Source organism: Saccostrea echinata, unplaced genomic scaffold, assembly GCF_033153115.1.
Source record: "Saccostrea echinata isolate AGI-Se365-2 ecotype Australia unplaced genomic scaffold, CSIRO_AGI_Sech_v1 ptg000047l, whole genome shotgun sequence".
Classification (NCBI taxonomy): Eukaryota; Metazoa; Mollusca; class Bivalvia; order Ostreida; family Ostreidae; genus Saccostrea; species Saccostrea echinata.
This window is the reverse complement of record NW_026889796.1, coordinates 2,239,776-2,254,198: the sequence shown is the minus strand read 5'-3', so window position 1 is coordinate 2,254,198 and position 14,423 is coordinate 2,239,776. Positions and strand designations below refer to the sequence as shown.

Below are 14,423 nucleotides of genomic sequence, written 5' to 3'. Positions count from 1 at the left end.
TTGTGACAAGATCTTTCTCTTAATATCAACCACTTTGTCCCTTTGACCTTGACCTAGGAGTTTGACCTACTTTAGAAAAACTTTAACCTTTAACTTTTTGAACGGTTAGAGCTAGGGCTTTCATACTTCACATATGTAATCCTTGTGACAAGACCTTCCTTTGGATACCAACCACTTTGACCTTTTGACCTTGACCTTAAAGTTTGACCTACTTTTGGAAAACTTTATCCTTGGCCATAACTTTTGAATGGTTGATGCTAGGGCTTTCATACTTCAATTATGTAAACCTTGTGACATCACCTTCCTTCGGATACCAACCACTTTGACCCTTTGACCTTGACATAGGAGTTTGACCTACTTTTGAAAAACTTTAACCTTGGCCATAATTTTTGAATGGTTGGTGCTAGGGATTTAATACTTCACATATGTAATCCTTGTGACATCACCTTTCTTTGGATTTAAACCACTTTGACCCTTTGACCTTGACATAGGAGTTTGACCTACTTTTGAAAAACTTTAACCTTGGCCATAACTTTTGAATGGTTGATGCTAGGGCTTTCATACTTCACATATGTAATCCTTGTGACATCACCTTCCTTCAGATACCAACCACTTTGACCTTGACATAAGAGTTTGACCTACTTTTGAAAAACTTTAACCTTGACCATAACTTTTGAACAGTTGCAGCTAGGGCTTTAAAATTTAACATTTTTTATCTTTTGGCCTGGATTTTGACTTGCATTTGAGAAACTTTAACCTTTGCCATAAGCTGCCATACGGGGGCATCAGTGTTTCATAAACACATCTTGTTTCATAATGCAACATTCTTGTTTTTCCTATTGGTATTTTTTTTTACATGTAACTAGAAAGGGGAAAGACGATACTGCCGTGTATAAACTTGTGTCAATTCTTGGTACACCAAACACCTCTTTTTTTAAGCAATCAATTTTTTATGTAAAAAACCTCATTTTGTTAAAGACTTTGTTGACACTAACAAACGACAAAAGACATTGGTAAAGCTTTTGAGCTAATCACTTTTTTTGCCCCTGATATCGAAGATCAGAGGCATGTTGATTTAGTTATGTGTTATTTTTTTCACAAATGTAATCTTTCCTATATTTTTATGAGAAGTTTGAGACTTTATTCACAGAAAATCAAAGATATTTATGAGATGGAATTTTCTTATCAATCTTCCATTTTTTTTTTCACGCAAATTTATTTGGGTAGAGTTCCAAAACGTTAACCTTTCTTATAACTTCTAACGAAAAAAGGACGACTATATTTTTATTTGTTGCACATTATTTTCCCAGAGTAAAAATCAAAGAGGATTGCAATTATGGAAGCTATACACTTTTTTTTATTTATATGTTTCTCTTTCTTAAACCAGCTAAGAAAATAATCTTGATTTTTTAAATAATTACAACCGTGGAAACTTATTTTATAAAATGTGATAAAACAAATCAAAGAATGTACCTACATGTATTCTTGCTCTAATAATGATAGAACATTATTTTGGCCTTGTTAGGCTTTCCTTCAATGGGTATAAAACATCTTGTATTATTAATGTAAAGTATAGTATAACCTTTTAATTTTGTCATTTAAACTTTAAAGCTTTTGGAAATGAACACTTTATATTATAAGGCTTCATGATTTAAGCCCTATTTGCCTAACAAGAATTTTCCTATGAAAATCATGCATTTTTTTTTTCTTCTAATTTTTGTATCAAAATTATTCATTATTCTACAGGGTCATTTTTCTACAATCCACATGGAGAAAAATGACCACAAGGCCATAATTTCTATATTTTCCTACGTAGAATATTGACCAGGGGGACAAATGATCCCCGACTGAAAAGTTACATATTGTCGCTGGCAAAATTATTTAACCTACCCCCACTGCACATATTGTCACCCCAAAGATATTGCTGCTTAAAGCTATATGAGCTGCATTTTGAGATTATTTTTATTTTATTATTATTATTATTATTTTTTTTTTTTTTGCTGTTAAAATGTACTGTTGTGATAAATCTGTATGTAATTTAAACCTCCATGATCAATTGGAATGATCTAAAGTACTAATTTTTTTCAGAAGAAATATTTCTGTACAATGGAATGTATGGTATTATATAAGAAATGAATATTGTACAGGACGACATTAATGTAATCTTGCTTCAATCAAACCTTTTGAATAGTTCTAAACAAAGGAAGTTTATAAACGTTCTTTTTTTTTTCATTGAAAAGGTTTATTACAATAATGCAACAAAACTTTCCCACATCAAAATTGCAGCTCATATTGCTTTAAAGTTTTTTTTGGTTTTGTTTTGTTTTTCTTTGTAGTTTTGTATATGTTTTGTTTTGTGTATTGTTTAACGTCCCTCTCGAGAATTTTTCACTCATATGGAGACGCCACCACTTGCCGGTGGAGAGCTGCAAATTTTGTCCTATACTCGGCACTTACGGCCATTGAGCAGTGAGGGGTCTTTTTCGTGCCAGCACCTACTGCGACACGGGACCTCGGTTTATACGGTCTCATCCGAAGGACCGGTCTCCACGTCCCACAGTGGGATTCGAACCCGCGACGTAAGGATCAACTCTTTACTTCGCGACTCTAGAGCAGACGCTCTAACCACTGCGCCACGCGGGCGACGTTTTGTATATGTAATTAGTGGGTAAATCACTCTGACGTGTCTCGTATGCAACGCGATTGTGACGGCGCATATCGGTACATGTTTCATAACAATACATGACAATGCTTCTATATAAATATTACTAATATTACTTCTATATAAATACTACTATATTACTAATCATTGCTTTGCTGTTCAGAAAAGCTCATTTGAGCTAAAAAAAAAAAAATGTTGACTCTTATCCCTATTATATCGGCTATACAACTTCACTTAGTCTTTCCTTTTGTCTGTCTCTCTCTCTCCGTATTTGTGTTCCAATCTCACTCTCTCTCTCTTCCTGACCTTAGTAAATATTCTTTAACATAATATATCGGCGACAATATGTGCAAATATTCTCTTATATATTTAAACTTGCTTTCGATGCTGATGGAATTCTCGCGGCGCTGTCTTACACTACACGGTCAATATATATATATATATATATATATATATATATATATATATATATATATATATATATATATATATATGTATGTATGTATGTATGTATCGACTTAATGTTGACTTAAAACGAGACTATTGATATTCTTGTTTCATCAGCTTATTTGTCAATAGCTTTGTAGTTTTAAAAAATTATTCGTATTAGAGCATGCTCTTGCGTATCGAATCAATTGGTAGACATGAATTCCATATGTAGGTGATAATGGTATATTGCTACATAAATAAGGGAAGTTGGCGATGGAAAAGTTGAGAAGTCATAGCGTTTATTATAAAATTTTGTTGTTTGATTACCTTTAACGTCTTTTTTTTTAGTAAAATATCCAAATATGTATAGCTGTGTCAAGCTATTAATTAGAGAAATTTTGAATTATATTTAATCCGCATTTTCTTTATATACATGTATTTTCATTTTTAATTATTTTAGCAATAATTTTTCAAATACAAAATGCCTTATATTTCAGAAAATTTCATTGATGCGACAATTGATATTTTAGCAATCTGTTGATGAAGCGGGTTCTTGTGAGATAGGCCTAGAAAGGGAAATATTTTCCGATGTTATGTTTTGATTTTGCTAAAATATGCCTTGAAATATGGCTTGTTGTCATTTGATACAAAATGTAACATTTTACATGCAAACGTATAAAAAATATGGAGAGAAGTCTCAGAGACAATAAAGAAAACTATTCCTCAAAAAACCCACATTGTGTAAATGCTCTGCTTCATTGCCGTTTTAAACCCGAATCGTGTATGTACACGTGTAGCGACGATAACACAGCGGTATCTATTACCCGTCCATGTCGGCGTGGAATTTTTTTTTTTTTTTTTTTTTTTTAAATCGATCACTTTTCGATATCTTCACTTTTTCAATACATATGTTACGGTAGCTGATAAGTCGACTTTAATATTACATTTTAGACAGGGTCACTTGACCCGTCTATAAGTTTACTTTCAATCCAAGTCTAAAACGGAAGCCGTGCGCTTAGCACCTCAATTGAATCTGCGATATGAAAAGAGCGCAGCGTGATCAAAACAAAAACAAAAAAAAAACACGCGCGCTAAAGTAAACTAAAGGAAGCAATTGGAAGACTTTTCTACACAAATTCAAAATTGTTGATGAACTGAAGTATTTTGAAAATTTTATTTTGAATCTTTAACCTTTACTTTCAGTACTGTTCCAGTACTTTAACAAGGTATTTCAATGTATTGTAATATTTCTTGTCTGCATCATTTTCGTGAAGTCTGCCAATCTAGATGTAGTCTGTGGTCAGCCGTCTAAATAATCAGCTTGACTTGGATATTTGAACTATGAATAATTTGTACAGATGATTCCAGCAGAATAGACACGCCAAATATGCCCATCTTCTTTGTTGAAATGTTGTGAAACATTTCTTTTTTGAAAATGGTTTTCAATAATAATAAAAAAAAAAAAACTTTGATTTTTCACTCTTTTACTGCATGATGCATGTATATACATATTTATGTACATCGGCTAAATGTCATATTATTATCCCAAATGCATAATTTTTTATATAAAATATTCATATATAGGATAATAATATTTTTAAACAGGTCCTCATATAAATTAGTTCTGTAATGGTGGAATAAAAGGAAGGTGTCGAACGAATCGAATAGTCTTTAATTTTTCAGGAATGAAAATATAAATTTTGGAGTCGCCTTGAAGGACTCCAGCATCGCATTCATCGTTGATCATTTTCTGCCAAGCTGCAATCCCTCGGTCTTCCAGAGATCCCGTGATAAAAAATAAACTACGTATAAAATTCCTTTTTAATCCCTAAATAAATATTCGTATATTTGCAAGCTTTTTGCCACCATAAAATGAAACATAAGTAATTTTGGTTGTCAGATATTCTTTCAAATGAAGTGTGTATCATAAAGATAAAAAGAACGAAATATTATTTTCAATCCCTTTGAAGAAAAAATGGGGGGGGGGGGGTTTCGGAAAGAAGCTTTACTCTGAATATTTTTAAATATCTTATTATTGGTTGACGTACCCTTAACTGTGTTATCCAGAAAACAAGCCAGAACACCTCCACAAAGATTTGGATTAGCAAGTAACATCTTAATCACACCATCACGTGACTCTGAACCTATTAATAGAAAATAAAAATTTTGTCCAATTTTTTGAACCATGTAAAAAGATATTTTTTTCTTTCTTCTTACTGGTACATGTATAAGTATACTTGAACCATCAAGAGTATTTATTTATCTTTAATATGAAATAACTTGTTTTCATAAGGTACATGTAGCAGGTGGCCCTTATCTTTTGTTGAAATAAAAAGAGTACTAAGAGAAAGATCTCAATGTTTTACGTGATGTTTGATATACAGGTTCTTAGTACTGATCTGTCTATAATGTAACCTGACACCTGTACGTATTGCATCCGGACTAGTTTCTAACCACTGGGGTACCATCAAACCAAACAAGATGGCGATTCCTATAATGGCGAGGTTCCGGTTTGAGTTTAAGTTGATGACCTGCAGATTGGACAGGACTACGCCATTAAACATTCCGTACATAAGAATTAAAGCTCCCCCCAAGACAGGGTATGGTATGATGAGAAAGACGGCAGAAATTTTTCAATTAATTCCAAAAAGCATGTAAATAATGCCCACCACAACAAACACATCACGACTGGCGACCCTAAACAGAATTTATAATAAAAATATCACTAATGGGAAAGAAGAATTCACGGCATTCTTTTTTTGTACGTATTAGTTGAGTATATTTATAAACTACTTTGTTTTACATCACATTTTAAAATCAATTCTAAATCGAATGACTTTCTTTCATTGTTTTCCTTTCAATGACCATTACAAACATCACATGGTATAAAAGATCACCCTTGTTGCTCCCACTGCCCCTATGTTTCCGCCATTAGTTGTTGTTGCATGACCGCATCCAAGCAACCCTGCAAGAAGGCTACATAATCCCTCTATTGCTATTCCACGATTAACACTGTGGGAGGGTGGCGGGGGGAGATGACACATTTTAGCAATGGCGTAGTAGTCTCCGATAGAGTCCAAGATCGAAGTTAAAGTTCCGAGAAGAAAACCAGTAAATACACTGGTGCTCAAGGAAATTCTTCCGAACTGTCCTATGGATATACAGACGTATATGTTATCATGGACGGATAACAATCAATAATTCAAACATATAAAAATAAAACTGGCAAAGTTAAGCTTTTATTTATCAAAATAAATAAATAAATAGAGGATCAGTGTAACCATTTTTCCAAGATAGACTCGGGATAAAGAGATCCGCAAGTGACCTTCTTATTCTCGTGAAATAAGAGGCTTTTTTGTACTTAAGAACTTTGATATACATGTATACCTGGATATGGTATTTGGAACCATGCTGCATCGTATACAACATCGAGTCTGGAATCTGTTCTCGTGTAAACGTCGTCCTTATGGAACACATCACAAGCTGTCAAAATCGCGGAAAATGTCCAACCAATCACAATGGCAATCAGAATCTTAAAATAGATCAAGTAATAACATTTCTTCTTGATACAATATCAAGCTTCTGAATATCATAGATTTTTCATCTTGAAGAGAAAAAAGGTTAATGTATATTTATGTTAGCGATTTGTATTAAATATATAATGAATGCATTTTAGAATAGAAAGACCAATAATCAATAATCTAGAAACAATTTAAACTAGAACTTTCACAAAATACTGTTTAAAATGCCGTTGTATAAATTATACTGTATATTGCCTTGGCCTTAATGTTATAGAAATTAATGTATTGCTTTAAAGTTATTATACTTCCTCCAGGTCTCAGCAACCGTTGCATGAAATATGACCTTCCACTTGATAAAAGTCATAGCCCAAACAAACTTCTGAACAATGTAACTTTTTCCAAATCACCATAGGTAAGAACCGTAACAGACCTCTTGGTCAAGAGCAATCTTTGTGCCAAGTATAACCCCATGATGCTCCCCATGCACAGTTATTTCATTAAGAATCAACTTTACCTACTCTTTATAATTTTATATTTTCAAATCCCGAGACCTTAACCTTGCTTAAATGGCCTTGTTTTAGGGTAATGACAACCCCATTGTCGCAATCAACAATGAGAATTAACTTTAAGTGTTGTATCTTCCGATGTTATTTCATTACTAAGCTGTTTAATGGACGGGAGTTATAATTCCAGCCGAGGTACTTTCTTGTACAAATGACCATATTTGGTCATATACAGTCCTTAAACATTCTTTGATAACTGTGCCAAGTACAATTTTCTAATATTTCTCCACATTAAAGTTACATGTACATGTATGGTCAGGTATGACTAATGCAAGAATTTTACACTTCTGAAACCTGTTAACAAATTAACCCGCTCTAATGTCTAAGGTAGTCACAAGCAATCTTTGTCAGAAGTATAAGACTCCTATGTTTCCCCATTTCCAAGTTGTGACCAGGACTATCATTTAAACAATTATTTTTATTCTGTGACCTTGAGAAATGACCCCAGTATAAGGTCAAGACAAACTTTGGTCATAAACAATATCTGCAGCTAGTATAGAAATTCCAGTTTCTCGATTTTAAAGTTATGTTCTGACAAGAATCTACTTTTCTTATCCCTTTCAGAGATGTAAAAAAACAAAACCTTTTTATTAATAGTACTCACTGAGTATATTTGGTGAAGTGGGAACCATAAGATATGGAATCTTTTCCTCCTGCTCCACATCGGTATCGGAGTTTCCGCTACACATCGGTATCGGAGTTTCTGTTCCACATCGGTATCGGAGTTTTCTTGTGACCGAGATAAAGGAACAAAATTATTGAAATAGCACTCACACTGAAAAGATGTTGATATCATGCAATCAAAGCGAAACTTTAATAAGGAAGAATTGTTTGTTACTTCTTCTTTTTTTAATTTTTACAATAGACGAATAGCAGGAGACATTTTGGCGAAAAGTTTCTATAAGAAATATTAACCATGTACATCTGCCAATAGGGGCCATAGTCGTAGGAACGGGGGAAGGGGGGGGGGGGCACGGGTGGGTTGAAAAATTATCAAATATTTATTTGGTCTTGCAACCTATGTGAAGTGAATTTCAACTCTTTACACGAAACTCATTTCTTACTTGGAAAAAATCATAAATAAATCGTAATCTAGGCAATACTTATCTTCCTATTAGTATGCCTTTATAGAATCATAGTTCTTTTTTCCTCATTGTTAAGCAATATACTGATCTGATTTACTGGCAATTTAAACTAAAATGAAATTAGCTTATAAGATACATAATAATGCTTTTTTATCCAGTTAAGAGCTTATTCTTTATATTCTATACAAAGACATGCATTTAAGAATGATATTCATACTATCCCCTTCTCACAGAAACGCTAGCCCCCAATGAAATTTGACAAATTTGATGGCAGCGCGGACGAGAAAGAGAACACTGAGAAAGAGTGTGGGGACAATTGTGATTGGTCCGATGAAACGAAGCAGAAAGCTCACTAGACCTGTTGCTCCAATCAAAAACTGAAAAGCTCCTGCTGCAACCAAACTGCCCTGCAACTGATTAATATTAGATATATATTCGAATTCTTGCCTTTCATAATTTGATTTACATTTATTTTATTTACCTGTGATTGTGTCATTTAGAAATTACATCAGTTAAAATTCAAAATTATTCGAGACGTTTTGCGTTTTATAAGAAGGGAAATATAACAGTTTTGACTGACTTTTTATTCTCAAAGCAGACATACCTCACAAATGCTATTGAGAACAAATTCCCTGTGGTCAGACGTATATTCACTTTCATTGATGACATGACTTTGATTATGAGCTGCAGAAGGTTACAGATAAAGATGAAACTTTGGCTGATATATGAAATGATATGTCATATTTGAAATTGAGTTGCGGCATTAAAAAAAATAGTGATCCACTTTTTGTTTACGTTCATAGCCATGAATTAATTTTATAAAAAATTATTTCTTGACTTATACCAACTACGGTAAAAAGGTTATTTTTATATACGTATCACACATTATTTTTCGAAGAAAGTTTGTAAAATAACTCGTATATTCAGTGATGTTTTTTGTAAAATTCTTGCAGGCTGGAATTTTATTCATGACTAACAAAATATCAAAATTCAATTAGGGAATTAAAAGTTGTAAGGAGGGGTCATAATTTGTCATAAACGAATTCTATTCTAGATCACATAAGATTCCCGGTTGATAAAAACATATGTTAAGAGTAAAGTCATGCATGTATATTAAACCTATAGAACTTGTGTCGCATTTCTGGGGGTCCAATACTTGCATGGCTAACAATGGAATAAGGAAGTCGGACGCTGCTCCTTGAAACAGTGGAAGACTACAAAAGAAATACATGTAGTATTTCAATTATACATATTAAAGGAACAAATATAATCAATGATGATCCTCGTTTGTAGAAAATTTCTGCATGTTTGGCATAGTTTGACGGTTATGATCATGGTTAAAGGTGTACAAGACAACCAAAGAGAAAAAACAAGCTATGAAATACAAACGTTCATGAAATATGTTTATGTGTCTTAACACACCAATAATTCATCCAAACATTCCTTAATTAATCTAAAAATTCATTTTCCACTCATATTTAAAACAGAGAATAAACTTTACCGAGATCCGATTAGCGACATAAGTACAGTACAAACTCCGCACATCAGTAGCGTTGAACTGAGGAGCCTCGTTTTGATATATTATATTTTTCAGCACAGGTTACGTCTGCAACAAGTAATGAGACGGCCACCACACCAGAGAGAGAGAGAGAAATCAAAGCGTGCTGAAATATTGAAAAACAGTGACGAATTTTAAAAATGTTTATATTCATATTTAATTATAAAGTCTTTATTATTTCATAATGCTTCCATTTCTATTTGTACATGTTTATCTGAAGCTGGTTTCCCTTTATATCCAAATTATTATTTATCAAACCTGAAATCCCGATAGCACTGTAAGGTATATTGGGGGATGTTCTTCCACGTCGTAGATGATCTGTCGATCAGCTCTTTTCTCCTCCCCTTTTTCAATTGCTATTCCTTTTTCGGAGACAATGATCTCGTTCTGAGGCACCGGAAGTCTAGTTCACTAAGATCTCTTTCCTCTTTATGCTTCGTCATATCAAATGTTCCAAGACCCTAGATTAATCAAATGCGCTAGATGTTACCTCACCTTGGCAGAGTGAAGCAGGAAATAGGAAAAGACCTTTTAGGGGGAAATCTTCTTAGAAATTGATCTACAATAAGTAAAATTAGTGTATAAGCATACCTTTTATAAGTGTCGATTCACGTTTGTTCAAATTTTCTACAGAGCAACAATTCTGTAATTCGTTAATTTTTTTCTGTTTGTCCATGTAGTAGAAGGATAGGGACCGCAGTAGTGGCAAAAATCGTTTTGTCAATAGCAGCACGATTTACAATGTCAATTTTTTTTATATATATTCAAAATATAGCATTGAAAAACAATTGGGATATTGTCCCAGTTTAATGAAGTTGTTTTAGTAAGATATAACAGATTATTCTTTAAAACATTCCCTCCAGTTTATAATATTTTCCAATGAATCAGAATAAAATTTTATTGTGTTTAATGGTATAAAAAGTTTATTGAAATATTAATAAATATGCTGTCAATGACGAACAACTGTGTGTTGTGGGCGGGAAGGTGGTGTGTGAATTGGAATTCTTAATAATCCAGCATAAGAACATGACTAAGGATGTTTCCTGAAATTTGAAGTTTATACAAACGTGATCAAATTTCTAAAAGACATGGTATGATATATTTACTTGAATATTTTAGACATGGTGCATAACTTCTAGATCTTCTGTGACCTTTTATAAAGATACATTTATAAGCTAAATGAAAATGATTTTGTAGTAAAAATTAAAACAACTTTACCCTGGATTTTATTCATTCAACACTCTCCTCCAATTTATTCAAAAATTAGTGTAAGTAAAATATACAAGTTTAGGCATACTATTCACTCAGCCATAGCAAAGCATTTTCATTCATTGTGTTGCCCTGTCATATTTTTGAATACATTACAGATTCGGAAAAAGAGAAAGGTGTATGGCATCTAAACATTTTAAATTATCAAGTTCAGGTTAAGTGTATTTTGCACTAACGTAAACTAACGTAAACACTTTCAATGTAAACACGTAAATGACTTTTAAACTGAAAGTGTGTCGATGCAAATACAAAAATGTCTATAAAATGCGATTTCTCAAAGAATACGGCATCAGTATATAAAAAAAAAAAAAAAAACCAACAGAACAACAATTTAGATAGCAAAAATATTTTCCTTAATAATAAAAATTCATTCTTCAGAAAACTATGGCTTAATGTTATATTTCGAAATCGCTTACCTGCAGTTCTTCCCACGGTTAATCAAAGAATCTCTATTCTCTGAAGATAAGCAAAGTTTCAATATTCCTTTTTTTCTACGGTATATCATTTTTTTAGTTCCGGAATAATGTCGATGTTCATCGTGTCATATAGTAATTAAAAGTATCAAAGCATACAACATTTAGTAAATTACCATGCATCAGAATCAATTTATCAATTCAATAATTTCAAGTATTTCCATATAGTGTACACCCAAATTGTTTACATTCTGTGGCTGGGGTTAGGGATCAGGGGTCAGGATCTCATGAAATATGAAGTAACGAGCAGTAACCATTCTCATCAATATAAATTGTGAGCAGAGCAAACACGGGCCTCTGAAAGCAGAGTTAGGATCAGGTGCCATGAAGGAGTATTAGATGATATTGGAAAAAAAATTTAAAATCTCATAAACAGCAGACCCACAGTCAGTAACTAGTAGTCGAAAAAGAGGTAAGCAAGAAAGACTTTATATTAGATATTAAAGTTTCTGTGAAATTTCTGGAGATGTTATGAAAGCGCTATTTTTCTAATCGGAGTCGCTTTTCAAATATATGTGTATATATATGTAGATGTGCATCTACTTTTTCCTTAGATTTTTGGACCCTATCGTTGCCTCTCTTTGTCTTAAGACCATATTCAAATATCTGAACCTAGACTATCTTATGATACTTGCAAAGTGATTATATATTTATCAAGCCCAACGATGTATATGTGAATATGTATTACTACTAATACTTCCGAGTATTCCATTCCGAGGTCTCTGGTTTTATCCCTCATTTATATCCCCAACCGGAAGCTTTCGTATCCCATTCAAAGTCTTATTTTGTATCGAGGTAATTTTCGAGAAAAAATGAGTGGTTTACAATAAAGAGGCTCGACCAGAGACGTCTGACAAGAAAAAAGTTTTTCGAAGCGAACGATGTCATTTTAAAGTAGGTTAATGATTGATATATTAACAAATTACGAGCTTGAAGCGGGGGTGCCTGAAATTGAGTTAGGTACCTTGTGGTAAAAATAAGTAGGGGTGCCCCGTATACGAAACAAGTGCCTATGGATAGAATGGGATTAATAGGGGATAAGATTCTTAATTGGCAGTATGTAGGAAACAATTTTAAAAATCTTTCACTCAAGAAAATAAGAGCCCTGATTAGTTCTATTTATTGGCAAGCATCATCAGTTTGTGCAGAATCAAATTTGTTCAAATCAGGGTCATTAACTTAGACGAGAACAATTTTGATCTCAGTCTCACTTTTCCACTATAAATTCATATTGTAAAAGTGGGTCTGAGATCGAAAGTGAGCTCATTAGCTAACTTTTGATCTCAGTCTCAAATCTACCCTATTGATATGCAAGCGTCCCCAGGAAGCGCAGATCATATTATTTGAATCCCCCCCCCCCTTTCGCTGGTATGAGAAGTTTGCATAGGAATATACTACTATAGAAAAACATCTTTAATTTTTTCTCATGCAGGCATTCTCATGAAGTGCAGATTAAAGTTTGTTCAAATCATGGTCCCAGAAGTAGGATGGGGCCACGATATGGGGCAAATTTTTTTTGGCAGAAATATATAGGAAAAGAACTTTTTAACATCTTCTGTTCCAAAACAGCAGAGCGAATGCCACTCAGGTGAGCGCTTTGGTCCATGGGCCTCTTGTTTAAATGAATTGTCAAACTTGTTATATAATGAATGGTTATGAAAGCCAAAGGTTTGTCTAAAATATATGGCAAACACGTAGGCGTTGATATTTGTAAATGTTGACATTTTTATTTAGTGATAATGAAAATCAAAATCTTCATTTACCGGTGAAGTTCTCAATAAACACGTACCACATGTATTATAGATTATAAAATCTTTGATTATGCAAGAAATAATTATTAGGCCATATCTCTAACAGACAAATCACGATATGTCATTCATAACTATACCTTAGCCTCCGCAACATTCACTCAAAGGGTTTCCTTTTAATTTTAGTGAATGACAACGAATTTTTAATCTGAATGACATTGCATCTCACCCAAACGACCGTAGATATTGGTAAGAAAAGGCGACAAGTACGTTACAGAATACTCAAAGATTTACCACATCCCCTTGATTTTTTTTTTTTCATTTTACATTTTCTTAAAAAAAAAAGAAAAGAAATATGATTTTACAATTATCAAATAATAATTCCGTGAATTACGTTACTGAGTTATGCTAAAGTAAACATTCTTGAAAAATTTTAAGACAAACTAAGTACATGGTTATGATGAGAAAGAGTGTCTCTACCAAAATTGTGAAATTCGTGGTCCCTGGATCAGGGGTTCATGTGTGTCAGAGCGGACTTCTATTGATTATATAGTGAAAATATGTTCATTTGAATCTTTGCAAATCTTATTCTCTGCTCATGTGCGTACAGGAGGCAAACAGAGTACAAAGTTGTAATAGGCAATGGTGTTTTTACCAGATTTTTGAAACGCTTGACCTGGGTCAAGTGTTGTGGTGCTGGACAGAGCTCTACTGGTCATGTAGGGAAGTGTGTTCTCTATTTTGAGAGAAGTCATTCTCCTTTGTTATTCACCTATGATAATTTAATCAATGGAAATTCTGTAATTGATAGGTAAATTGAATGAAAGAATTATACAAGAAATATTTAATGTATAATACAAAGAGAAGTTTTATAGTTTTATTTGTAAATGACACATAATTAAAAATTTGATAAAATACCTTATATTTATACATTGCATATTATTCAAAGACTTAGAGAGGCCTGGTAGAGGTTTACTATGTGTATACCGTTATATATGCTCAAGTACTATTGTTTAATTTGGTGATAATACACTGGCACATACAGGCGAGTAAATAAATCTGCTTCATTTCATGAGTTGTTGCAGAGTATCAGACTCCCAGATTTTGTTGATCCC

The 14,423-nt window shown here is 33.1% G+C and overlaps 1 pseudogene; it reads right to left on the bottom strand.

Annotated features, from left to right (window-relative positions):
* Nucleotides 1–4,703: 4,703 nt before the first annotated feature.
* On the bottom strand, nucleotides 4,704–14,063 carry LOC133202873 (solute carrier family 23 member 2-like; annotated as a pseudogene).
* Nucleotides 14,064–14,423: the final 360 nt, after the last annotated feature.